The 26,851-nt window shown below is 45.3% G+C and overlaps 1 protein-coding gene across 4 annotated transcripts in view; it reads left to right on the forward strand.

Annotated features, from left to right (window-relative positions):
• Nucleotides 1-316: 316 nt before the first annotated feature.
• The window catches only part of MYO9A (myosin IXA), a 194,617-nt gene continuing 168,082 nt past the window's right edge, over nt 317-26,851 (forward strand). For 3 of the 4 annotated variants that reach the window (XM_077473402.1, XM_077473405.1, XM_077473404.1), the window contains exon 1: nt 317-639. The gene's annotated coding sequence lies outside the window, so the exon portion shown is untranslated. The remainder of the gene's footprint in view (nt 640-26,851) is intronic. The other variant, XM_077473403.1, reaches the window with a different exon arrangement.

Raw genomic sequence — 26,851 nt, forward strand, 5'->3', positions numbered from 1 at the left:
TGTTGGGCTCTTGGTATAGGGCTCTCGGTATAGGGTGTTGGGCTCTTGGTATAGGGCTCTCGGTATAGGGTGTTGGGCTCTTGGTATAGGGTGTTGGGCTCTTGGTATAGGGCTCTCGGTATAGGGTGTTGGGCTCTCGGCTCTTGGTATAGGGTGTTGGGCTCTCGGTATAGAGCTCTTGGTATAAGGTGTTAGGTTCTCGGTATAGGGTGTAGACAGTGTCGGTCCTCCTAGCAGTCCTCCATGTAATAAATCTGTGTCCCTCTCTATGTGTGTGTCCCCGCCTGTGTGCTCCGCCCCTCCCCCTCTCCCCCCCGCCCCGCTCTCACATCCTGCAGTCTCCGTGTCTCTGCAGCTGTCTCCGGCTCTCCTCTCCTCCTCTCTCCGGCCTCCTGTGTGTCTCTCATAGTGAGTGTCCCCCGCCCAGCGCTCTCTCCCCCCGGGCGGTGTGCGGAGTGTCCCCGGACCTCTCCCTGATCTCTGGATGTGTGTCGCCCCCTCCGATCTCCAGGCCTGACGTGCGGTGTCCGTGCACGGATCTCTCCCTCTCATGACGTGTGATCGGACGGATCTCCCGGCCTCTCCGGATGTCTCTTCTTGCTGTCAGGAGGCCTGATCTGTGCGGGGACGGAGGACGGGGTAAGGAGCCCGATGTGATTGGTGGGATCGGTGTGTGTGATGGATCCGATGTGCGGGGTGAGCGATGTGTGACGTGTACAGTGCCGGGTGTCCCCGGTCACCCCCGCCCGCCCCATACCAGGCATTCCCCGCACGGCTGGCACTGGATGTGTGCTGTCAGTATGCTCGGCATGTGTGGTATGTCTGGCAGCACTGTGCTCACTTCCTTCTACATACTCCATGTGTCTGGAATCACCCTACCCCCTCATAATAATAATAGTGGGTTGTGATGGGGTCACACCTGACAACTTTACCCATCATCCATTCATCCATCACTGACAGCTCCTAGTATGATGTAATAGGTCAGTGATGTCACCCCCCCCCCCCCCCCCCCTTGTCATCCATGGGACCCCACCCAAAAAACTATTTCACCCACTCCACTGTGGAGGATCCCACCACCTCATCATGTATGTCAGAGCCGCCCGCCTCGCCCAGGACTCTATAGAACGAACGCCATTCAACCCCAACCACTAGACTTGCTGTGATTGGTGGATAGAAGTAATATCGCTCTCTTAGATCAGATCTATATACAATCCTATATTCCTGGTTACCAGTCCTTGCAAGGGATGGCTGCATTAATTTTCCCCAGAGGGCTAGCCGGTCAGGCGTGTACAGTACACATCTGTGCCAGGGCCAGGGTCAGGTTTACCCACACGGGGTACACATTCGTTCTGTGCAAGCACATCATGTCTATTAGGATTCAGCGGCTGCACAGACACATCTGCTGCTCCCAATCTGACAGCCACGTGGGCGTGTTTGCCCAAGCGCACCATGTTCTTCATTCGGAGATATGCATTGGCACAGATGCCAAATTGGGAGCAGCAGCTGTGTCCGTGCAGCTGCTGCATCCTTATTGATATGAATGGGAATGCCTACATGTGGATGCTCAGAACTCCTGTAAATCCTCCTGTTAGTAAACCTTGGTCCTCTACAGATGTAGTGTGCAGTACACTCCATGTAGATGAGGCAGGCCACAAATACAGACAATATTACTGCCTACCAATCCTTAGATGTGCCCACTGCGTTCTTTTTCCTTCATTTTCACCTTGTTATCCGACCCGTAAGTCTTATTATTTAACTTCCTTAAACGGAATACTAAGGTCACATTTAGGCTGAGTTTACACTTGTGCAATGTTGGACATCACATGTGATTTGCAACACACTGCTGTGCAGATCACATGTGATGTCTGTGGATCGTATGGCTGAATTCGCATTGCATTTGCACCAAAATGGTGCAGGACCCTTTTTTTTGCAATCTAATTCCTGCACCATTTGGCAGTTTGCACTGCGATCTGTGAACCAATCTGAGGGTGTCATTAACTTTGCATTGACACCGGCAGCGACTCGCAGATTTCAGTGTGAATTGCCAGCAGAGGACATGCCAGGAACCTGCACTGGAATCGCGCTGGTTCCTGCATTGCATATATGTTAACCACCACCAAAGGAGAAGTTGCAGCCAGAGCTCGTTCGCCTGTACTTCTCCTGTGGCTCACAGGAGTGCAGTTCATTCTGCACTCATGGGACCAGTTTTCAGCAGACAGCGGGCTGACGTCACAGAGCCAGTCCAGACTGAGGAAAGATTGCGACCATATGGTTGGGATCCACCTAGAAGTCTGGACCACCAACCTGGCTTGGCCTCTCAGCGTGTCACTGAGAGGCTGAGCCGGCTCCTTCCACCCTCTCTGCAGCCCTGTGCTCCAATAAGTGTTGTGGGGGATACAGAGCAGAGAGCCGCTGACTGACAGTCACCAGCTCTCTACTCATAGAGTACTGAGTGATCAGCAGTGTTTGATCGCTCGGTCTTAGAGCTGGCAGGGTGGGGGACAGATGCAGCATTGGATCGATTTTGCATCCACCTAGGTAAGTATGATTTAAAAAAAAAAAAAAAAAAAATCCCGAAGTTCTCTTTTAAAGAGGAGCTTCAAGTGATTGCCTTAGAAGTGGGAGCGAGTACCTGTCAAAACTAGATACCCTCTGCCCCCAAAAAGAAAATCATCCGAATGTGGAGAGTGGAAGTTCCACTTTAAATGCCTGTTCACACTGTTCTGCAGCCCAAACCGCCGAAACTTTGTGTACAAAGTGACACTTCATTCCTAGCACAGCAGCATGGTGTACTGTGCACAGAGATGTACAGGACCATGCAGAGCCATGCCATATGATGGAAACATTGTATAATATTGCAGAGAAACTTTGTATCTGGTCTGAATATGACACAGAAAACTATTGTCATTGCAGTTACCTGTGTTTTTTCCTTGAGGGGAAATGCAGGTAAATACTTATTGGGTGAATGGGCCCTAAAGCCCAACTTCGGGGAAAAATGAAATGGAAGCAGTGCATTGTGTATCCATTCTGTTACGCCTCAGTCTTCATTCCAAACATGTCTTCCTAAGCCATTCTGCAGTGTAATGGATCAAAGTCACACTTTCCTCTATGAGCCAAGCTCATATCCTGCCCTGGGGACCCGACGTTTTTCCTGCTGGTTATTTTCTTGCTCACTGGTCCCCTCACCGCCCCTATGAGTTCTTCTTACTGCCACTGGAGCCAATGAGGGAAGACCAGGCTGCTGAAAGCATCACCTCCACCAATAGGAGATGTCCACATTGTACAGGCAGTGATGGGGACACTCAAAGAAGGACCCCAGGAAGTAAACTGAAGATTGTCACATGAGTATGGCATCAGGTAAGTAAAATGGGCATTTAGATATTATTTATTTCTATAGGAGCAGTTAGTTGAGGGGGTGGAGTGGTGATAGAGGGCTTGTTAATATCCCGGCGCCGGGTTCTAAAGCAGAACTAAATTCACCAAAATACTCCTCCGCTTTCAAGCAATGCAGCTGCGCCATCGTTGGCCGCACCATCGTTTGCCAGCTGCTGTCATCTTCTCCCCCGGGCTACTTCTATGTGCTGGGTATTTGGCCTCTGTATACATTCAGTAGAGGACTGCCAGCAGGCAGGTGAAGGTTTGTTAGTACAGATGAAACATACTAGGGTTTATTTACTAAAGGCAAATCCACTTTTCACTACAAGTGCACTTGGAAGTGCAGTCGCTGTAGATCTGAGGGGTGGATCTGAAATGAGGGGAAGCTCTGCTGATTTTATCATCCAACACATGTACAAGCTAAAACGCTGCTTTTTCTTTTCCTTGCATGTCCCCCTCAGATTTACAGCGACTTTACTTTCAAGTGCACTTGCAGTGCAAAGTGGATTTGCCTTTAGTAAATAAAGCCCACTATGTAATTTCTGTGATTCATAGCTTGCCCACTAACAGGAACAGAGCTGAGGCTGTCAATCAGCTGGAGCTCCCTCCCCTGTCACCATTTTTCTCTTGAAAACTCGTTAGAAGTGATTCATGCTGATGACAGAGGAACCGGGCAGCAGACAGAAAAGACATTTAGTGCTCCTAATTGAGACAAGTACACACTATAGAGGGATATGCTTTGTTCGTATTTAATGTCTGAGGTTTACAACCACTTTAAGTTTGCTGTCTGTTTAGAAAATCTCCTTCATGGTATGGGAAGACAATACTACATTGTGGTTTATTGCCATGCCCTAGTTCAACTTCTACTGATGACTTCCAGACATGCTGTTTACTTTTGTATTTGTGTTATGTGCTTATTAGTGACAACACAAAAATTATACATATTCTAGCTATATATCAATTGTTACTATCAGCCATGTGACTGTTATTTTCAACTGTCATTGCTGATGATAACCAATACGAGGCTGAAACACCAGATGAGGATCACTGTGGTTTAAAAAAAAAGTGACAGCTATTTTATTTTTATATGAAAAGTACAGTTATGTGATCAAAGATGCTTATGTGTCAACCTTTGTAAATGAAGCCTTTTGGTTTTTATTGGCTATTAGTATACATGTTGACAATAACTCCAATAGTACACAAGCAGTACATATATTTTATAGTAAATATTTGATAATTAAGCTGGCCAGAGATGAATCTTCTTCCTTCTTCTTCTTTTTTTTTTTTTTTTTGTCTGTCCGTTTAGCCAGCAGACTGAACGGGGAAAAAAACCTGATTCCTCCATCCTTACAATCGAGGTGTATAGAGGAATCGCCGCCACGCTGAGACTCTCCAGGGACAGGCTGCAGCTGCTAAATAATTAGGAAATAATTTTTTTCAACAAGTCCTTTCAAGAGCAGTTTATCAGTAGCGGCCACACATTGATCAAAATTCGTTCAGTCCCTGCCGAATGGTCGAATTTCGATCCGTCTATGGCCAGCTTTAGGCTAAAGCTGCCTATACACTAATGCCTTGTACACACGGTCGGACATAACGACGACAAAATCCGTCTGATTTTTTTCCCAACAGATTTTGGCCCAAACTTGTCTAGCATACACACGGTCGCACAAAGTTGTCGGAAAATCTGATCTTTCTGAACGTGGAAACATAGAACAAGTACGACGGGACTATAAACGGGCCAGTAGCCAATAGCTTTCGTCTCGTATTTGTTCTGAGCATGCGTGGCACTTTGTCTGTCGGAATTGTCTACACACGATCGGAATTTAAACGGTCGGATTTTGTTGTGGGAAAATTTTAGATCCAGCTCTCAAACTTTGTGTTTCCGAAATTCCGACGGAAAAAGTCAGATGGAGCCCACACACGATCAGATTTTCCGACAATGCTATCCGATCGCACATTTTCCGTCGGAAAGTCCAACGTGTGTACAGAGCATACGTTTTTTTTGTTGCCAGATTTATATAACCTCTCCATTGCTATTATAGTCTCTGAAGTAGAGCAGAGAATGTGGCGGGTGGAAGTGTGTTAGTTTGGTTGGCATCTTGGACCATTGGGTGAGCACTTCATTGGCAGACTGAATACATGTTATTCCTATGAAACAGCGATCATGGGCCAGATTTGTTGTCATTTCTTTTTGGTTTTGGTGGATCCAAGATCGACTCCTTCAGTTTATCAAAAGACAGGGTCACCCACTGAGCAAATTTCAGCCTGAGGAACAATAGAAGTGTCTACAATGTATGGCCAGCCGAAAGCCCATCTCAATTTTTAATGCCCCTTTTTAAATAGTTTATTAGGGCCAAGCCAGCCCCAAAAAACGACTTCCTGAGCTAACCAGTGCACTTGTTGTGCACGGTTTATTAAAAGTATATAGCCTCAGCTACATACAGTATACCTTGTTTCAACAGTGGAACAGAGACCTTTTGCCCCACTTCCGCAACCAAGTAGTCAGGCTGAGCTATGCTCAGCCATTCATGGGATGCTTATGTATTCTATGATTGAATACAAAGCTTGTCATGTATGCCTCCCCCTCCTCCACCTCAGCCAGTCAGAGGAAGCTTTGTATTGAGTTATATAATACAAAGCCTCCTGTGAATGGCTGAGCAGTGTTCAGCCTGACTCTGTTCTGTGAGTGGGACGGGAAGTTCCTGTCCCTATTTACTGTGTGTAGGGGAGACTACATACAATTAATACAGAGCACTCTGCAAGCGTACCTGTTGGCCCAAACTATTTAAAGAGACCTTAAACTATAACTAAAGGCAAAACTTTTTTTTCGTTTTGGATAGTGGCGAGGCATTAGAACATCTGATTTTTATTGCCGTCTGTGCCCCGGTTAAGGAGATTTATCCTCTCTATTTGTCTTGTTTACCATTATTAGTGAAAGTAAAATAAATCCTACATTTTGGGTTATCTTCAGAAAATAATTGAGGGGTACCTTCCAGTGGGGGCACTAGTTCTGGAGACGTGGGGGTTCCCAAGGAATTTCGTTAATTTGCAGGGATTTCCTCTCACTTCCTGTTTGGCTATGGGACAGGAAGTAAAGGAAAATCTCAGCAATGGGACACGGAGAAAAAAAAACTGACTGGGGTTATAAGCCTCCCTTGCTCTATCCAAAATGAAAAATATATATAGTTCTATTTTAAAGGCAAAGGTCACCTTTCTGAGCATGTTGCATGTTATACCTGTATTTGGGGTGTAACATATAACATGTTCAGCATGCACTCCCTCTCCCCCATCCACTTTCAGAATTTGAAAACGTTGCAGACGTGTGGGGCTCCAGTTTCCTATGAATGAATGGACTACAAGTACTGTCATCCATTGTTGCTTGAACTTCCTCGTAGTTTGTTGACCTTCGTGCTCCCAAGCAACTGTCTGCCTGTATCGGAGGTACGGGCAGACAGCATGAGCCTGGGGTTGCTCCCAGGTGCAATACTCTGCAGACTCCCTTTTTGATTTTTTTTTTTTTTTTCAAAAAAAATAAATAAATAAATATTTTTTATAAATGCACATTTTTTTTTTCAAAAAATAAATGTGTATTTATAATTTATTTTTATTTTTTTCCCCCAAAAAGTGACATCCTCCTTTTTAAACGGTAAGTTAAACTTTAAACCATTGGTAATTTTAAATTGATTCCTGAAGACTCAGAGCTTTCATTTAAAAGATTGAGACCAAAGATAGCATTTACTATGTTTCCGTGTGTTCACTGTATGGTGTAAATTCAAACATTCCAAGATATAGTGGTCAGTTTCTAATCTCATTGCTTGAGCTGAACATTTATTGAAGTTGTCCAGTCATCCTTTTAAAAACATAAGATCCCCATTATAGGCAATAAAGTTGTTCATATGTGTGTACTTCATCCTAAATCTGGTTGAAATGCGCCTTTGAAACATTTATTTCTAGTTTCACAAAGTGACTGTCATCTCGCATTTTATAGGCCGGGGATCTGTTTATAGGTATAATTTGGTGCGTGGTAGAAGAGGCTGAACGGACATTTGTTGTCACACGTGTGTCGTCCACGTAAACGTGTACATGAGCATTCAGGGAGAAGCTGATTTCTATTTCTCGGTAGTAGTAATATTGAAATGGATGGATAAGGAGGGAGCATTATGGGGAGGGGGGGGGGGGATATCTGCTCTCTGGCTATGAAGGTTAGTCTCTGCTTTGTGTCATATGGATGAAACGGAAGATAAAGCTTGGCTTGGCTTGGCCGAATCACCAGTGCATTAACATCTGTCACTAAAATCTGCTTTGACCCAGATATCATCACTTCGAGTATTGAGGCCTAAGTCCCGGCATAAATTAAACGGCGTACGCATTGAGTCTGTGATAACTCCTTGATAAAAATGTCCGATGTTTTGTGTTTAGAGGGCTGCGGCACTCTTGGCCTTGGTTGGGTTAATCAGTGTGTCTCTGTTTGTTGCACAAAGCCCTTTTCATGTTGTGGGACGATGACATTTTCACATGACGGGAGAAAACCTCAGGATATCCCATTATGGGAAATTGTGAGCTTCGTCATTGACTCATGGATAGTGGCAATTAATGTGATCTGTGGTTGTAGCTGGGATGTGCAGTCCATTATTATTGGCGATTAGTCATTCTCTGCTGCTGGATGTACGCTTTGCTGCTTTGTATCCAGCCTCCTCATTATGTGACAATACACTTTATTTGTCACCGATGTTCATGCTTCTTTTTCTGGGCGCCTTACATATTCTTCAATACTGGTTATGTCATTCTGGGTCATTGTCAAAATGTGTGTTTTTTTTTTTATGCGATTTGATATATTGATACTCCAACTCCTGGCTTACACCGCTTTGCTTCTCCAGAGTAATATATGTTTAATTCTAAACAAGCCATTCTTAACTAGGGTTCTGTAGAGTTCTAGGGCTCTTCCCGAGGTAGCTCTTCCTTGAGGTGTAGCTGATTGACACCCTATCTTATGGCATTACTATATACATAGTTCTGGGTTGAACAGCACTTGGAAGAACCGGTATCATGACACCAATTATCTCATTAGTTGTCTGTAAAGGATGGTATTGTTTTTACTAGTCAGCTGTGTAAGAGGGGCGTTCTCCCACTGGCTATCAATGTAAGAGGTGGGCATTCTTTCAACTGGTCATGAATGTAAGGGGGGGGGGCATTCTTCCGACTGGTCATGAATGTAAGGGGGGAGCATTCTTCCCACTGGTCATGAATGTAAGGTGGGGGGGGGGACCATTCTTCCCACTGGTCATGAATGTAAGGGGGGGATTCTTCCCACTGGTCATGAATTTAAGGTGGGGGGGCATTCTTCCCACTGGTCATGAATTTAAGGTGGGGGGGGGGGGCATTCTTCCCACTGGTCATGAATTTAAGGTGGGGGGGGGCATTCTTCCCACTGGTCATGAATTTAAGGTGGGGGGGGCATTCTTCCCACTGGTCATGAATTTAAGGTGGGGGGTGCATTCTTCCCACTGGTCATGAATTTAAGGTGGGGGGGGGCATTCTTCCCACTGGTCATGAATTTAAGGTGGGGGGGCATTCTTCCCACTGGTCATGAATTTAAGGTGGGGGGGGCATTCTTCCCACTGGTCATGAATTTAAGGTGGGGGGGGCATTCTTCCCACTGGTCATGAATTTAAGGTGGGGGGGGCATTCTTCCCACTGGTCATGAATTTAAGGTGGGGGGGGCATTCTTCCCACTGGTCATGAATTTAAGGTGGGGGGGGGCATTCTTCCCACTGGTCATGAATGTAAGGTGGGGGGGAGCATTCTTCCCACTGGTCATGAATGTAAGGTGGGGGGGGGGAGCATTCTTCCCACTGGTCATGAATGTAAGGTGGGGGGGGCGCATTCTTCCCACTGGTCATGAATGTAAGGGGGGGTATTCTTCCCACTGGTCATGAATGTAAGGTGGGGGGGAGCATTCTTCCCACTGGTCATGAATGTAAGGTAGGGGGGGCATTCTTCCCACTGGTCATCAATGTAAGGTGGGGGGGGGGGAATCTTCCCACTGGTCATGAATGTAAGAGGGGGGCATTTTTTTTCTCACTGGCCATGAATGTAAGGGGGTGGCATTTTTTCCCACTGGCCATGAATGTAAGGGGGTGGCATTTTTTCCCACTGGCCATGAATGTAAGGGGGGGGGGGGCAGTCTTTCCACTGGCCATGAATGTAAAGGGGGGGGCATTCTTCCCACTGGCCATGAACATAAGGGGGGACATTCTGGCCATGAATGTATGGGTGTGGGGGGCATTCTTCCCACTGGCCATAAATGAAAGGGTGGGGCATTCTTCCCACTGATTAGACGGAGTTCCCTGAGACCTGAAAATTATTTCAAGAGTTCCTTTTGGGATAAAAATAAATAAATCTTGAGGAAAGCCATGGTAAACAAACTTAAAGAAGCTGAGGGGCATGAGTTTTGTTGAACCAGCCCTACAAAGGTTTTTTTCAAATAGAAACCAAAATGGTGGGGGTGCGAAATCAGCACAAAATATGGTGTGGTGTGGTGAGTTCCTTTAAATTGATGCAGCATGTGTATAGCCCTGTGCGGCTGCCTTTGCAGCTTAGGGAGAGGAGTTGGGTGGGGGGGGGGGGGGGGGGTGGACAGTTGGATTTCATGTTTTCACCATCCCCCGACATAAATGTCAACTAGGCCTTATGGATATGTTCAAATGGGCACTTGATGTATCATGTCCAAGCTTCTCGCCAATGTTAGGCATTCTTTAAGTCAAAGATCGTTGTCGGCGATTATCATGCATGTAACAACATCTTTACTCTCTAGTAGGTAACAGTACTCGCTACTGTCTTTCAGCAGCTGCTTTTTATCCAAAGATGGTATTTAAACAAAAACAGGAGCCTTCATTTAACACTGTCAGCCCTGATTAATGTTAGCGTGTTGTACATCTTTTAGATTCCGTGCTTTTTCTGTTGTTATTTCCGCAAACTTCTGTTGTCGATCATGAAAAGCAAGCTGGAGATGAGCTTCAATTCTTTTACAGCTCGTTTACAACAGCTGGTGTGCGCTGTGAAGGGGGCAGTGCTGATACTTTGTAGTGACGGATCGCACGGTTTATTATTATTATTTTTTTTTTTTTTTATTTTTTTTTTTTACTTTATTGAAATGTGACAGATTTTAGTCTCTGCGGCGGGTTGCGATGTGGTGTACTAAATTGCAACTCGCTGCGCTGAAAAAACACAGCACTTCCTTTATTTAATTTTTCAGGGCAAACAACTCCAGAGCATTGGTGTGAACTGCACTCAGGACATGAGCCAGATTGCCTTGTTTATACTTTGGGACTGTGTTGGGCAAGGCTACATAGGGTGCAAATGGGCTCTTGGTATAGGTTTTCTATGGCACTGTTATGTTGGTTCTCATTTATTAAACTGGGTCAAACTTGGTGTTCCATTGCTAATAAAAGAGCAACATTATTTTTTTATAGAAACCCAGAGTTTAGGATCTAATTAGACACAACGAGTAATGGAAATGCTTTTATCTTTATGATGTGTACTTTTCTGACCATTCTGTTTTGCAGACACCTTTTATATTCTTTGTTGTAGCTCAGTATTGATTGGGTGGGTACTGATTGTTCAATGCTGATTTATTGCTCTTGCTAGAATGACGGTTAAACCATTGTAAATTCCAAGTGTATTTTGTGTTAATTAACTTCAGTTTGACATGGTAATGTATGTGTGTTTCTGTGGAGGAAAGGGAACTATCTTTAGAGAAGTGAGGCTTTTTTTATATATTTTATTTATTTATTTTACCATTTTGGAAAATGGCTATATGCAGAATTGAGCCATTTTTGTGGTCAGCGTTGCTTATTAGCACCTTCCTGACCCAATCATTTAAAACTCATTGGGGGTTATTTACTGAAGGCAAATCCACTTTGCACTACAAGTAGGGGTGCAACGGATCAAAAAACTCACGGATCGGATCGTTCCTGGGATCAGCAAATAATAATTGAATTAGTAGAAACCTGAGAAAATTCCACCACCATATAGTCCCCACTGTAATATCCACAATCTCCGCACTGTAATATCCACGTCCTCTCCCCCACTGTAATGGACATCTTCCCCAGTTTAATATTGTCTGGGTACGACTGTGGGCACTACAGATCCAGCCCATAGCGCTGATGCCATCCGCTCTGTACACAGAGAGGAGAGAGGAACCGGCGCCATGACATGACGCCGGTTTGTTTACAAGTGGAGCGATCACATTGTAAATGGCCGCTGGGTGTACAAAGATGGCTGCCGCTCCAAAGCTACACCAAAGCCTCAGCCTTTCCTAAGGCCGGGGCAGTGGATCGCGGGGTGTGCCGATCCGAACCGGGTGACCCGTTCAGATCATGGAACGGTTACGATCCGTTGCACCCCTAACTACAAGTGCACTTGAAATTGCACTGAAAGTGCACTTGGAAGTGCAGTCACTGTAGATCCCAGAGGGACATGCAAGGAAAAAAAAAACTGCATTTTGGCTTGCACATGTTTGGATAATCAGCAGAGCTTCCCCTCATTTCAGATCTACCCCTCAGATTTACAGCGACTGCACTACCAAGTGCACTTTGCACGTATAGTGCAAAGTAGATTTTCCTTTTGTAAATAACCCCCACTGTGTGCACAATTAGTTGTATTTTTGAGGACTAATTTCATTATTGAACTACAGTGCTATAGGCAGGGCAGGACTTAGGGTGGTGAGGGCCCCTGGGCTTGAGTCACTTTCGGCCCTATCTTCTATACATTACTGTATTTATCGGCATATAACACGCGCCCCAAGCTTAGAAGGGAAGTTTTGACGAAAAAACTTTAAAGAAAAATGTAAACGCCCATCAATATAGTCTTATCAGTGTCCATCTGCAGTGTCATTGCAGTCTTGAATTTTAAAAATGGGGCCGCCGAGATACTGAGTCCTGTGTCGGCGGCTCTCGGGTCCTCTCGCAGTCCCTGTGTTATGTAAGTGGAGCCGAGCTGAGTACACGCGGCTTTGTATCTCGGCGGGGGCCCCCTATTGGGTGGGGCCCATGGGTTTGAGCCCAGTCAAGCCCAATGGTAAGTCCTACCCTGGCTCTAGGTCATCCAAAATGTTAAAGTGGTTGTAAACCCTTACAAACCACTTTGACCTACAGGTAAGCCTAGATTAAGGCTTACCTGTAGGTCCAAGCAATATCTCCTAAACCTATATGGTTTAGGAGATATTTGCCCGAAAACGGGCACCGCTGTCTACGGCGCATGCGCCGTAGACTGCCGCTCTTAGTGCGCCTGCGCGCCGCTTTCTCAGCGACGGAGCTGCCGCGCGTGTGTCGGCTCCCGTGCGCATGCGCGGGAGTGACGTCTTTGCGGCTTCGCCGAATGACAGCGGCGGAGCTGCGAGACCCCACCAACAAGATGGATGCGGCGGACTACAGGGGACAGCGGCGACTTCGCTGGCTCCTGTGTCAGGTAAGTGACACATAATGGGCTACTATGCGATGCATAGTAGTCCATTATGCTTTGCCTTTGCAGGGAATGAAAGAGGAAGTAAACTCATCAGGGTTTACTTCCTCTTTAATAAACCTCAAACCTGAATATTTGAAGTGGAAGTAACTCCCATCTCTGACTTTTACCTATAGGTAAGCCTATAATAAGTACCTAATAGGTACTGTAAATAACGCCTAAACGTACGCCATACAGGAGATATATACTGTACATGCAGCCTGTGACATCACCGGCGCTCAGAGCAGGCACCCAAGCCATTCCTTCAGAGTCCTGTGCCGTAAACGGGGGCTCCCGTACGCATGTGATGGGAAGACAGGGGGAGTCCGTGATCCTGGAAGAAAGACCGGGTGAAGATGGAAGCGCCTGCCGGATTCCCTTACAACGTATGGAGGAAAATCAGCTGGGGTGCCGACATTGCGATGGACAAATAAGTGTCCCAATATTAAAAGTCAGCAGCTACAGTATTTGTAGCTGCTGACTTTTAATTTTCTTGGAAGGGGTGCAGAACTCCTCTTTAAGGACCCTGTAAACACTGAATACCTGTTACTTTGCCATAAATGTGTAAGCTTCTAAGCCGTGTTGTGGGCAGACAACACACAGCAGTTTTGTGGACTGAGTGGTGTCATTTCTTCCCAGTTTACATTTTGCAATACTACTCAGACCACACTACCCCCCCATCTCTGCAACATAACAGCTGATCATTCTGTAGTCCCAAGATATAGACTGGGAGGGCTGATTACTTTTATTGAAATAATGAAAAGTGTGCACAAGACACATTTTTGCACATATGGAACAGATCTAACAAAATGCTTCCAACTGTGTATTTAGCAAACCAAAGCAAGCAAATAGGAGAAATTCATTGTTCAGATATACATACACTTTCATTAAGCACATTGTTTGCATAAGGTGTGACCTACAGTGCCTTGAAAAAGTATTCACACCCCTTGAAATTTTCCACATTTTTTTCATGTTGCAACCAAAAACATAAATGGATTTTATGTGATTAGACCAACACAAAGTGACACATAATTGTGAGGTAGAAGGAAAATTATAAATGGTTTTTAAACTTTTGTACAAATAAATATAGAGAAGTGTGGCGTGCATTTGTATTCAGCCCCATTTTTACTCTGATACCCCTAGTGAAATCTAGTGTAACCAATTGCCCTCAGAAGTCGCCTAATTAGCAAATAGAGTCCACCTGTGTGTTATTTAATCTCAGTATAAATGCAGCTGTTCTATGGAGCCCTCATAGGTTTGTTAGAGAACCCTAGTGAACAAACAGCATCATGAAGGCCAAGGAATACACCAGACAGGTCAGGGATAAAGGTGCAGAGAAGTTTTATAGCAGGATTAGGTCATAAAAAAAAAAAAAAAAAAATATCCCAAGCTTTGAACATCTCCCGGAGCACTGCTCAATCCATTATCCAGAAATGTGAAGAGCATGGCACAACTGCAAACCTACCAAGACATGTCTGTCCACCTAAACTGACAGGCCAGTCAAAGAGCATTAATCAGAGAAGCAGCCAAGAGGCCCATGGTAACTCTGGAGGAGCTGCAGAGATCCGCGGCTCAGGTGGGAGAATCTGTCCACAGGACAATTATTAGTCATACACTCAAAATCTGACCTTTTAGACCCCTTTCACACCAGGACGTTTTGCAGGCGCTATAGCGTTAGAAATAGCGCCTGCAATCCGCCCTAAAACAGCTGCACCATTGTCTGTAGTGTGAAAGCCCGAGGGCTTTCACACTACAGTGGTGCGCTGGCAGGACGTCGGGAAAAGTCCTGCCAACAGCTTCTTTGGAGCGGTGTGTTTACCGTTCCTCAGCCGCTGCTCCCCATTGAAATCAATGGGGCAGCACTGTATTACCGCCAGCAAAACGCAGCTATTGTGCCCCGCTAGCGGCCGAAATGCACTGCAAATCCAACGGTAAAACGCCGCTAAAAATATTGGCGCTTTAACGCCGACGCTATGGGTGGAGTGGTGTGAAAGGGGTCTTATGGAAGAGTGGCAAGAAAAAAGCTATTGAAAGAAAGCCACAAGAAGTCCTGTTTAGTAGTTTGCAAGAAGCCATGTGGGGGACACAGCAAACGTGGAAGAAGATGCTCTGGTCAGATAAGACCAAAAGTTAACTTTTTGGCCTAAAAGCAAAAAAACAAACACTGCACATCACCCTAAACACACCATCCCCACCGTGAAACATGGTGGTGACAGCATCATGTTGTGGGGATGCTTTTCTTCAGCAGGGACAGGGAAGCTGCTCAGAGTTGATGGGAAGATGGATGGAGCCAAATACAGGGCAATCACCTGATTATGCCCGTTATGCCATGTACGGGCAGGATCGGATTTTCCAACAACAAATGTTGGATGTGAGCTTGTTATTGCAAAATCCGACCGTGTGAATGCTCGATAGAACATTTGTTGTTGGAATTTCTGCCAACAAATGTTTGAGAGCAACTTGTTGTCGGAAATTCTGAGCGTGTGTACACAATTCCGACGCACAAAAGTCCACACATGCTCGGAATCAAGCTTCGTTTTTCTCAGCTCGTCTTGACATTTGGAATTTCCGACAACATTTGTGTGACCATGTGTATGCAAGACAAGTTTGAGCCAACAGCCTTCGGAAAAAAAAATCCATGGTTTTGTTGGCGGAAAATCCTATCGTGTGTACGGGGCGTAAGAGTCTGCAAAAGACCTGAGACTGGGTGGAGGTTCACCTTCCAGCACGACAACAACCCTAAACATACAGCCAGAGCTACAATGGAATGGTTTAGATCAAAGCTTATTCATATGTTAGAATGGCCCAGACCTAAATCCAATTGTGAATCTGTGGCAAGACTTGAAAATTTCTGTTCCCAGATGCCCTCCATCCAATCTGACAGAGCTTGAGCTATTTTGCAAGGAAGAATGGGCAAAAGTGTCACTCTCTAGATGTGCAAAGCTGGTAGAGACATCCCCAAAAAGACTTGCAGCTGTTGGTTCTACAAAGTATTGACTCAGGGGGGCTGCATACAAATGCATGCCACATTTTTCACATATTTATTAGTAAACCATTTTGAAAACCCATTTTATAATTTTCCTTCCACTTCACAATTATGTGCCACTTTAGCCCCATACACACTATCAGATTATCTGCTGAGTTTTTCCTTCAGATTTACCAAAACCATATAATATGAGGTCAAACCTTAGGAGTTTCAATGTGTATGCAATCAGGCAGGCCCTTCTACTACATGGTTTTGGTAAATCTGAAGGAAAAACTCAGCAGATAATCTGATAGTGTGTATGGGGCTTTAGTGTTGGTGTATCACATAAAATCCCAATAAAATACATTTTACGTTTTTGGTTGTAACATGACAAAATGTGGAACATTATTTCAAGAGGTATGAATACTTTTTCAAGGCTCTGTATTTTTTTGTATTAAAGCGGGAGTCCGCCGTTATTATTTTTTTTAAAAGCCAGCAGCTACAAATACTGCAGCTGCTGTAGTGACACTTACCCGCCCAGCGCGCCTGCTATGTCGGCACCCGAAGCCGATCTCTCGATCGTCTCTCGGGTGCTGCCGCCGCCATCTTGGGTATGGGAATCAGGAAGTGGAGCCTTTCGGCTTCATTTCCCGGTTCCCTACTGCGCATGCGCGAGTTGCGCTGCGCAATAAGGATGGTCCCCGCTGTCTCTAGGATCCGTGTGTTTCCCAGCAGGCAGCGGGGGACTTTCAGAAAGGGGCGTAGATTCTGCGGAAAGGGGCGTACCTTCTGCAGAATCTACGCCGGAAGTGTGTGCAGATACCTGTACTGTACAGGTACCTGCACCCCCCTCCCCCTGAAAGGTTCCAATTGTGGCGCCGGAGGGGGGGAGGATTCCAATGAGCGGAAGGTCCACTTTAGGGTGGACCTCCGCTTTAAGTCAAATGCTTGTCATTGCTTAATCAAAATCAATACTTTGCTTCAGTTTGTGTTTCAGAGTTTATGTGAACTTTAACTTTACACTTCTTTTATTTGCTCTTTTGATCTGTTAAATATACCAAATATATATTTTTTTTTTTTATACATCTGTTCAACAAGTGCAAAAAATAGCAGTTTACTCAACCAGGAATCTTGTGAGCTGATAACTTCCTGTACTCTTGTTATCAGGTAGCATTGTTTCCTGCTGCCTGTGTCAACTCTGCATCTATGTACGTTTCCCTGGTCTTTGACTTAGACCCCTTTCACACTGGGGCGTTTTTCAGGCGTTTTTCAAGCGCTTTAGCGTTAAAAAAAGAACCTGTAAAGCGCTTGAAAGAAGCCTCATCTGCAGTCCCAATGTGAAATGTCAGCGCCCGAAAAATGCTCGTAAAGCGCCGCTTAAACTAGCAGCGCTTTACCAGCGTTTTTCGAGCGTTAATGGGGCGCTTTTAACCCCTGCTAGTGGCCAAATAAAGGGTTAAAAGTGCCCACAAAACGCTGCTGCCAGTAGCGTTTTTCAGGCGTTTTTCGGGTGTTTTACAAGCACTTCCCATTGATTTCAATGGGAAGGGGCGTTTTAGGAGCGTTGTATTCGCCGCTCCAAAAGCACTGCAAAGAAGCTTCTTGCAGGACTTTTTTTGACGCTCTGCCAGCGCAGCACCTCAGTGTGAAAGCACTCGGGCTTTTACATTGGGATTGCAGTTGCAGCTTCTTTCAGGCGCTTTTTTTAACGCTAAAGCGCATGAAAACGCCTGAAAAACGCCCCAGTGTGAAAGGGGTCTTAAAGCTGAGGTCTGCCTTTCAGCTTCACAGCCAGTTCCCTACTGTGACGCACGCTGCACTCTAATTGGTCTGGAGGCGGAGCAAGGAAGAGGGGGGGACGGACTTCCGAGAGATGGCACCGTCTCAAATGCAGGTTCCTTTTGGGTGGAACTCCGCTTTAAAGAAGTACAGCCAAAGCTCATTTGGATGTACTTCTCCTGTGGATGACAGGAGTGCAGTTCATTCTGCACTCCTGTGACCCATTTTCAGACTGAAGTCCGCTGTCTGCTGATGTCACAGAGCTGTTCCAGGCTCGGGCAAGATCTCGACAGTGAAATTCTGATCCGCCCACATACCTGGACCGGGACCTGGCTAAGCCTCTCCACTCAGAGCCTGAGCTGGCTGCTCTTGTCCCTCCACAGCCCAGAGCTCCAGTGAGCGAGGGATTGGGGGGGGGGGGGGGATGGGGAGCAGAGCCGGGAGCTGCTGACTGACAGTCGTCATCTACTTGCTCAGAGAGCTGTGAGAAACGAGCGATAGGCGGTGTTGGATCACTCAGTTTTTAGTGTTGGAGCCGGCAGAGGACAATTGCAGCATCCAGCTAGGGAAGTATGATTGTGAACAAATGTCAGGCGGCATCGGCTTGTTCAATAGAAACCGGCTGACAATTGGCCTGTGTGTACTGCAGCTGGTCCGACAGAATCCGCCTGTTCTTATGACCGAAAAGGGTCTGCCGATTGGTTCCCAATCAGCACCCTCAGCCACATGTTTGGGGGGGGGGGGGGCGGGCAGCAAGTCCGTCCCTCTGTTGGAACACAATGGCACAGCAGGGGAGATCGCTGTACTAACATCGCATGGTGGAGCCATCAGGTTTTTATTTTTATTTTTTCAACCCTTCTGGGTTGAACAAAAAAAAAAAACACTTTGTTTACTAGGCTTTAGAAAGTATTGGTGTGTAATATCAGGATGACACCCAGACAACTGTCATTTTAAGAAAAAGGTCAGCAATGGCAGCCTACTTTTTTCTCCTATGACAGGCCTTTAATACATGGAGAACAAAGGATGAGTCATTCTGCAGATCTTATATGCATAATGGTATTGGCTGCTTGAGTGTCGGACAGTGATTGTGTCTTTCCACTGTCACATGTGCTTTGCTGCTGAATGTAATTCCTCTATGACATATTACATTATGTGGCCACTTGTCATCTTGGAATGTGATATTATGGTTGCTGAGCAAAAGGAAATTGTTACAAACAGATAAGAATGTGTGCGCATAAAGTATCTCATATAAATTGTGTGTGTGTATAATTTGTGTTTAATTCTGGCAGTAAAATATCTTGGGCCTTGCCTTTGACCCCTTTCACACTGGGTCGTTTTGCAGGCGCTATTGCGCTAAAAATAGCGCCTGTAAACCAACCCGAAATAGCCGCTGCTGTCTCTCCAGTGTGGAGCGGTGCGCTGGCAGGACGGTAAAAAAAGTCCTGCTAGCAGCATCTTAAGAGCGGCTATCACGGGGGGTTGGGGCACGTGTTAGGACATGTCTGATCATTGGAGGAGAGCACACGAATTTCCCAGAATAGGTGGAGAACTGACCATGCTGTGTGCTTTTGCTTAGTGTGGTCAGTTTTTAATAGGAAAGCAGAGGAACTGGCAGGAACACCAGGGATTTCGCATAATGGAAGCAATACAAGGAGAACGGGATACTTTCTCATACAAGTACCTGCCTTGAGGCACAATTCCCTCCACGGACACCAACAATGGGGCAGAATTTCTTCCACTGACAACAAACTTTTAGCACACGGCCTGTGATCGACGGGTTTTCCTATAAAATGTGTGTGTGTGTGTGTGTGTGTGTGTGTGTGTGTGTGTGTGGGGGGGGGGGGGGAAGAGTGTCGGTTCCCTTCCGTTGGCTATTTTTAGCTGCGTTTTACCGTCGGATTTGCAGCACATTTCGGCCGCTAGTGGGGCACTTTTACCCCCCCGCTAGCAGCCAAGAAAGGGTTAAAACCGCCCACAATATGCCGCAATAGCACCGTTTTGCCGGCGGTAATACAGCGCTGCCCCATTGATTTCAATGGAGAGAAGCGGTGGAGGAGCAGTAAACACACCGCTCCTTCGCCGCTACAAAGAAGCTGCTGGCAGGACTTTTCCTGACATCCTGCCAGCGCACCGCTCTGGTGTGAAAGTCCTCGGGGCTTTCACACTGGAGACAATGGAGCAGCAGTTTAAGGGTGGATTGCAGGCGCTATTTCTAACGCTATAGCGCCTGCAAAATGCCCTCGTTGTGAAAGGGGTCTTAGTTTTGTACTTTAAGCAGATGTAGAGAAGAGAGTATTGCAGGTAAACAAATACAGAGAATTTGTTTTTTCGTATCACCGGAGTTTAGTACTTCACTGGGTATGAGTAAGCGTTTACAACCACTTTTAAGTTAGATTTCTCTTGTTCAGCCCATGAGTAGGAAAAATCTCTCCTGGCTTTTGTATTCCGATAGCTGCCACTCCCGCGGGTGCCTGAACACCTGAACTGTATCTGCATCTGATTGGATCCAGCCACTGATCAGCCAACAGTTTTCCACTTGGATTAGTCAAGTTTTGATGAACTTTTGTCAGGCCGGGTGGTGCTGACATGGTTCCGATTCAGCAGAAATCAGACAAAATTTTGAGTCATTTAGGTAATTGTCACATTATTCTTGTTGGATGTTTATATTGGTTCTCCTCCCCTGTAGCAGAGATCAGGTTTGTGAACTTCCTCGGTGGAATCATCCCAGAGGAGCAGTTTGTGCAGCAAAGAGACGTATTTCAGGGCTTCTACCAAGACGGGTTTCTTTCCAGCCATAACAGATGGCTCTGAATGGCATCCTGAAACAAGCATGCAGCAAAGGCTAGTCAGAACCCCCAGATCTACTGCACAGTTCTGGGGTAGTAACTAAAGAAAAATCAGTAAATGCAGGGATCAGTATGACAGCCAGGCATCTCACATTTTCAGAAGATGTGCAGTGGCAGCCTACAGATTTGGCTCGGGGTGGGGGTGGGGGTGTAAGATCACAATAGGACTCTGTTAAGGCAATGTGTCTCCACTGATCACTTCTGTAGGAAGGACTTTGCATTCTGTTATACATCTTCACTGTCAGCAGTTTCTGGCTAACATGCTGGTCCTGGCATACGGAATCTGATCCTTTCACCTACATTGGCAGTGATGTTGCTGTCACAGAACTAGTAAGACTCCAGCGTTGGACGTTGGCTTTGGAGACTGGAAAATCCTTCAGATGGGTATGAACAGTAGTTACTCAGACAATGTAAAGGCTAACTAGAGTCTCCTGTTGGATTTGTAATTCAATCTTATTTTATTCAATAGAAAAATCAAGAAAGACAGATATTATCTTTAACATTACAGTGATGAGATGCACCAACAATATGCATTGTGTGTGTCAGAACAAAAACATGTCTATGTTACAAATACAAGGATTGAAAGCTTGTGTATAAGGAGACTTTTTGTGATGGCAATCCCTGTAAAAAAAAAAAAAAAACCTTTTTTAAAGCAACCTTCATCCTCATTTCAATTAAGGGGATCATGGATGCCCCGTATGTAGTGCATCAGAAGAGATCATATAAAAATCTGTATGAAAAATATGACGTAGGGGTCACACATCGAATCAGTAACAATAAGTCGAAGCCTTGGTACGTTGGCTTGATGGATTACTAAGGGTGTATTTAAATATAGAGAGAAGAAAAAGGAGCATGGGCAGAAAGATAGGGGACAAGGATCACTCCATCATGGCCCCAGTGCGACGTCATCCAGGCCATGTTCAGCCCAGGAGATAAACTCTGAGGAGTATCTGTCCTTTAAAATGAGGTCTCCTGTTTGGATTTTTCATGAATATTTTTTAAACTGCAGTTCTCTTCTAAAGCTGGCTATAATCTAGTGCAGTGGTCTCAAAACTGCGGCCCTTTGATAGCCTTTATCCTGCCCTCGGGCCCTATTCCTCTCACTGACCGCAGCAAGGAGGTACCATTCCTTCCACTGACACCAATATTGGGGAGCCATTCCTCTCACTGAAATGGGGCATTTTTCCTTTCATTGACAACCATTATGGGGCGCTATTCCTCCAACTAATACCGATGATGGGGCACTATTCCTCCAACTAATACTGATGATGGGGCACTATTCCTCCAACTAATACCGATGATGGGGCACTATTCCTCCAATACTGATGATAGGGCACTATTCCTCCAACCAATACCGATGATGGGGCGCTATTCCTCCAACTAATACTGATGATGGGGCGCTATTCCTCCAACTAATACTGATGATGGGGCACTATTCCTCCAACCAATACCGATGATGGGGCACTATTCCTCCAACCAATACCGATGATGGGGCGCTATTCCTCCAACTAATACTGATGATGGGGCGCTATTCCTCCAACCAATACCGATGATGGGGCGCTATTCCTCCAACTAATACCAATGATGGGGTGCTATTCCTCCAACTAATACCAATGATGGGGTGCTATTCCTCCAACTAATACCAATGATGGGGTGCTATTCCTCCAACTAATACCAATGATGGGGTGCTATTCCTCCAACTAATACCAATGATGGGGTGCTATTCCTCCAACTAATACCGATGATGGGGTGCTATTCCTCCTTCTAACTAGAGGCGCTATGTCCTATATTGTTTTTTTTTTCTCCCACTGACCCCCAAAAGTCAGAAGGACAGTAAACTGGCCCTTTGTTTGGAAAGTTTGGAGACCGCCTGCCCTAGTGTAATGTTGTTCACTTTAAAAAAAAAAATTGTTTTGCTTTTAAAGCTGTGGTAAACTCGCTGCATATTAGCACATTATGGCAGAGATATTTGTCATAATGTGCTCTCAAGCGCTGTGGTGTCACCGATCCTGCAGTTCCTGGGCACTTCCATATTCGCCCTGGTCTACCATCTGGGTCCCATCTCTTTGGCCGCTTGAATGGTTACTCCTATGCATGCACACAGGAGTCATATCATCATGCCACAGATTAGGTGCTGTTAATGCATGCTGAGCTGCGCATGCGTAGTTCAGTGTGCATTACAGATGAGAGGCAGGGGAAGCATTTATGATAGACCAATTGGGTCTCTTCTGTTAAAAAAATAAATAAATAAATAAAAAAGCCCTACCTGTCAACAATTATTTTTTTTTTTTGTGGGTTTAATACCACTTTAAGAATGTTTGTTTGATTTTTCTAATCATTAGTGGGCTCAAATTGACATTTGTTTTTCGGCCGTGGTGACAAGAAAATTTGAAGGAATAGAGTGGAAAAATTCTCAGGCATATTAATTTCTTCTTTTTTTTTTTTTTTTTTACATCTTTATTTAACAACTTCAGCCCCGGACCCCTTTCCTCACCAGAGCACTTTTTGCTATTCGGCACTGCGTCGCTTTAACTGACAATTGCGTGGTCGTGCGATGTTGTACCCAAACAAAATTGACGTCCATTTTTCCCACAAATGGAGCTTTCTTTGGGTGGTATTTGATCACCTCTGCGGTTTTAATTTTTTGAGCCATAAACAAAAAAAAAAAGCGTCAATTTTGAAAAAAAGGCATTATTTTTTACTTTTTGCTATAATATCCCCAAAAAATCTATAAAGAAAACATTTTTTTTCCTCAGTTTAGGCCGATATGTATTCTTCTACATATTTTACTGTGACGTTATGCCAGACACATCGGACAGTTTTTGACACTTTTTTTTCTAACTGTCTGGGGGATGGGCTAGCAGTGACATAACAGTGATCGCTGCTCCCAATGACAGGGAACAGACGATCAGTGTCCTGTCATTAGGCAGAACGGGGAGACGCTGTGTTTACATCGGCATCTCCCCGTTCTTCAGCTCCGTGACACGATCACGGGTATCCCCGCGGACATCGAGTCCGCGGGTCCTGTGGGCACGGTCACAGGGCTCGCAGCAGCCGCGCACGGCATGAAAATCAAAGCATCCGTGCCATTCTGCTGACGTGTATATATGTAGCACTAACCCCTGAAGGAGCTGCTGATTAGTTTTGGGCTTACCATTACCTCCTGTTTTCCTTGTTGTACGTCTAGGGGTTCCCGTGGTAGATGGCCCAGTAACTTAGAGACTGACAACAGATCCACTTGAATGGATTTTATTTGCAATAAACGTAGACAATGAAACAGTCTCTTGAATTGGGATCAGAGGGTTGGAAAGGAAATTCAGGTACTCTTAGTGTCAAAGTCAAATTTGTTGAAGAACTTGCTTACTTTGACTGCATCCAGAGAATAGCCATTCGCAACTGAATGAGCGCTCAGGTTGGACAGTCCTTCTCTCACAAGGCCTAGCAGCCAACAAGGTGCTTACTCAGGAACAAGTCTCTGCCACAGATGTTGTTGTAGAACATACAAGATAATGTCTCTGCCACAGATGTTGTTGTAAAACATGTAGGAAAACTAAGCTTGAAACACTTGTAGGATACCTGGATCTTCAAGCCAGCTTGGCAATATCCACAAGTCCGGATTCTCTCGGTTACTTCAACCCTTCCAGGCTCTTGCTAAGAAGTCAAATGTGGTCGTGGTTTTCCTCTGAAGAGTCCTCCCCTGGAATGCTTGAAGTTACTGGGTCTCTCCCGAGCTGGAGACGGCACCCAACCACCTCAGAATCATTCTTTTTAGTTTTCTTGCCTCAGGCTAGCCAGCCCCGAGACATTAAAGTCGAGTGGATCCGCACCCCAGGCCATAGCCTTCCTGGGGGCTGGTCAGGAGGACCAGGACCATGATGTCAATACGTCATTCTTGACCGGAACCCCCGAACCACGTGACGTCCGCATCTTAAGTACCCTCTCCCAGAAAGCACAGCGAGAGTGCCACTCCCACTGGGCGGGCTCCGAGAGAGAGAGTAACTTAAGAACCTAACCAGACCATAGTTCCATGCCTGCCAGAAGAGACAGTGCCCCCCGCTGTCAGGCCGAACATCTCACAGTCCAGGCAGATTGACGCTGAAGTCTTATTTAGACAATTGAACCCAAATCAAACTGCAGTTTAGGCAAAACTTTAACTTTGGAAAAACGCATAGCGTGTGCTCTTCAGGATAGATATATATATATATATAGATAGATAGATATAGAGATATAGATAGATATAGATATAGATAGATGGATATCTCAAGAGGTTAAGGTATGCGGGTAACACAACAAAATGGCATAATATCACATACATTGATTAACTACATCAAATAATAGGCCATAACAGTAACCCTTCAAAAAATGCAAAGTACATTAATGATCTAACAATCAAGGTTCCCTTATATTGTCATGGTAATTCAGTTAACTATGGTCCAAAAACTCCGTACCATATGTAGCCTGTACACTAATCTGTAACCACCTACCTGTAAAGAGTGTTAGTTATTGGACATCATGAACAGGAACCATAAGGAGAAAGAATGACACCCTGAGGGGCATAACACCTTTATACCTAGCCAACAGGTACTAAGCCATTGTAATCCAGGCGATTAAGGCATTATAATCTGATATACTGTGTGGCTCATAGTCCTGGATTCGCAGGCGCCACACCAGAGGCGCACCACAAACCAAGAGAATTTTCTCTTTTTTCAGGGAAGGAAAGTGTGCGACACCAGAGGTGTCAATCAGGGAAAGAAGGAACAGAAAAGCTAAAAGAAGGAACAGTTGAGGGGGGGATAGGAAGTTCTGACAAGGCCGATGGCCGGGAGACCCTCAGCCTCTCCTATGGCGAGTCACTCGAAAGTAAGACTTGTATTCTTCTGAGAATCTGAACAAATCCCAGTGTGTCCAGCGAGTGTTATGTTCCTCCTCACTGTCCCCTAGGGCAGCTGTAAGATGCTCCATCCGCTGTATATCACACACCCTGGCAAACCACTGTGACACCACCGGTGGAGATTGTTGCTTCCATACACTGGGTATACACGCCCTGGCTGCATTCGAGAGGCATATTAATTTCTAACAGTGAATAATGTGGTTGTCGTTTGGGAAAGTACATTCACGCCAAAATCAAATGTTAAAATCAAATTCCATTTTATACGACATTTTGTTAACCGGTTGAATATACTGCAAACTTTTTATGCGAATCTTAGTATGACTGTTAGTACAAACGTTCGTTTAAAAATTTACTAGAGTATTGCCCAGCTTTATGCAGATATCTTCAATTGGGGTTCATTAAAATACCAGAGGTTTCTAGGGGTTCTTTGAGCTATGACTGACTTCCAATCCGATGGTGCCTCCATAGTTCAAGGTCCAATGCCATTTGGCAGAGCCAGTTGCATGACACTAGTGATCATTTCAACTTTCTAGAAAGGTGGCATTCTGGCCACCACTGTAAGGGGGCAATTTTTCCACTGACCACGAATGTAAGGGCGTATTATTCCCACTGACCACCAATGTAAGGGGCATTCTTCCTATTGGCCATCAATGTAAGGGGGCATTATAAGTATCCCCCTAATATAAGGGGGATACTTATTTTCACTGATCACCAATGTAAGGGGAGCATTCGTACCACTGATCACCATTGTAAGGGGAGAATTCGTACCACTGATCGGCAATGTAAGGGGAGCATTCTCACCACTGATCGCCAATGTAAGGGGAGCATTCTCGCCACTGATCACCAATGTAAGGGGAGCATTCTCACCACTGATCTCCAATGTAAGGGGAGCATTCTCACCACTGATCTCCAATGTAAGGGGAGCATTCTCACCACTGATCGCCAATGTAAGGGGAGCATTCTCACCACTGATCGCCAATGTAAGGGGAGCATTCTCACCACTGATCGCCAATGTAAGGGGAGCATTCTCGCCACTGATCACCAATGTAAGGGGAGCATTCTCGCCACTGATCACCAATGAAGGGGCACTCCTCCCACTGACCACCAATGTAAGACTCAGTTTTTGCAGTGCACCCTAAGTTAATTTTAACAAGGTTTCCCTGAACCTGAAAATTATTTCAAGGGTTTCTCTGGGGTAAATAGGTTGAGAAGGGCTGCTTTAATGGTTTCGTTCTCATCTTAAAAACTGCTATTAGGTGTACAGGATAAGGCAAGCCATGGTTTCATGCAGTCAAAGCATTGCGTTGAGAGGAATCCGAATTGCTGTGCAACAATTCCTAAGCAGGATGCATAACTCATCTATTTCCTTCAAACTCGGTGATGGCATTGCTTTTTCCTATGTAGTTAAGATGAAAGCGGGAACTAAAATGCTGTCGTTCTGGGTGATGGCACCGTTCACAAACCAACACTTGGCTGCACTGCAGTTAAGATATT

The sequence above is a fragment of the Lithobates pipiens genome, unplaced genomic scaffold, assembly GCF_037356315.1.
Source record: "Lithobates pipiens isolate NorthernLeopardFrog02 unplaced genomic scaffold, aLitPip1_a1.2 Scaffold_8, whole genome shotgun sequence".
NCBI lineage: Eukaryota > Metazoa > Chordata > Amphibia > Anura > Ranidae > Lithobates > Lithobates pipiens.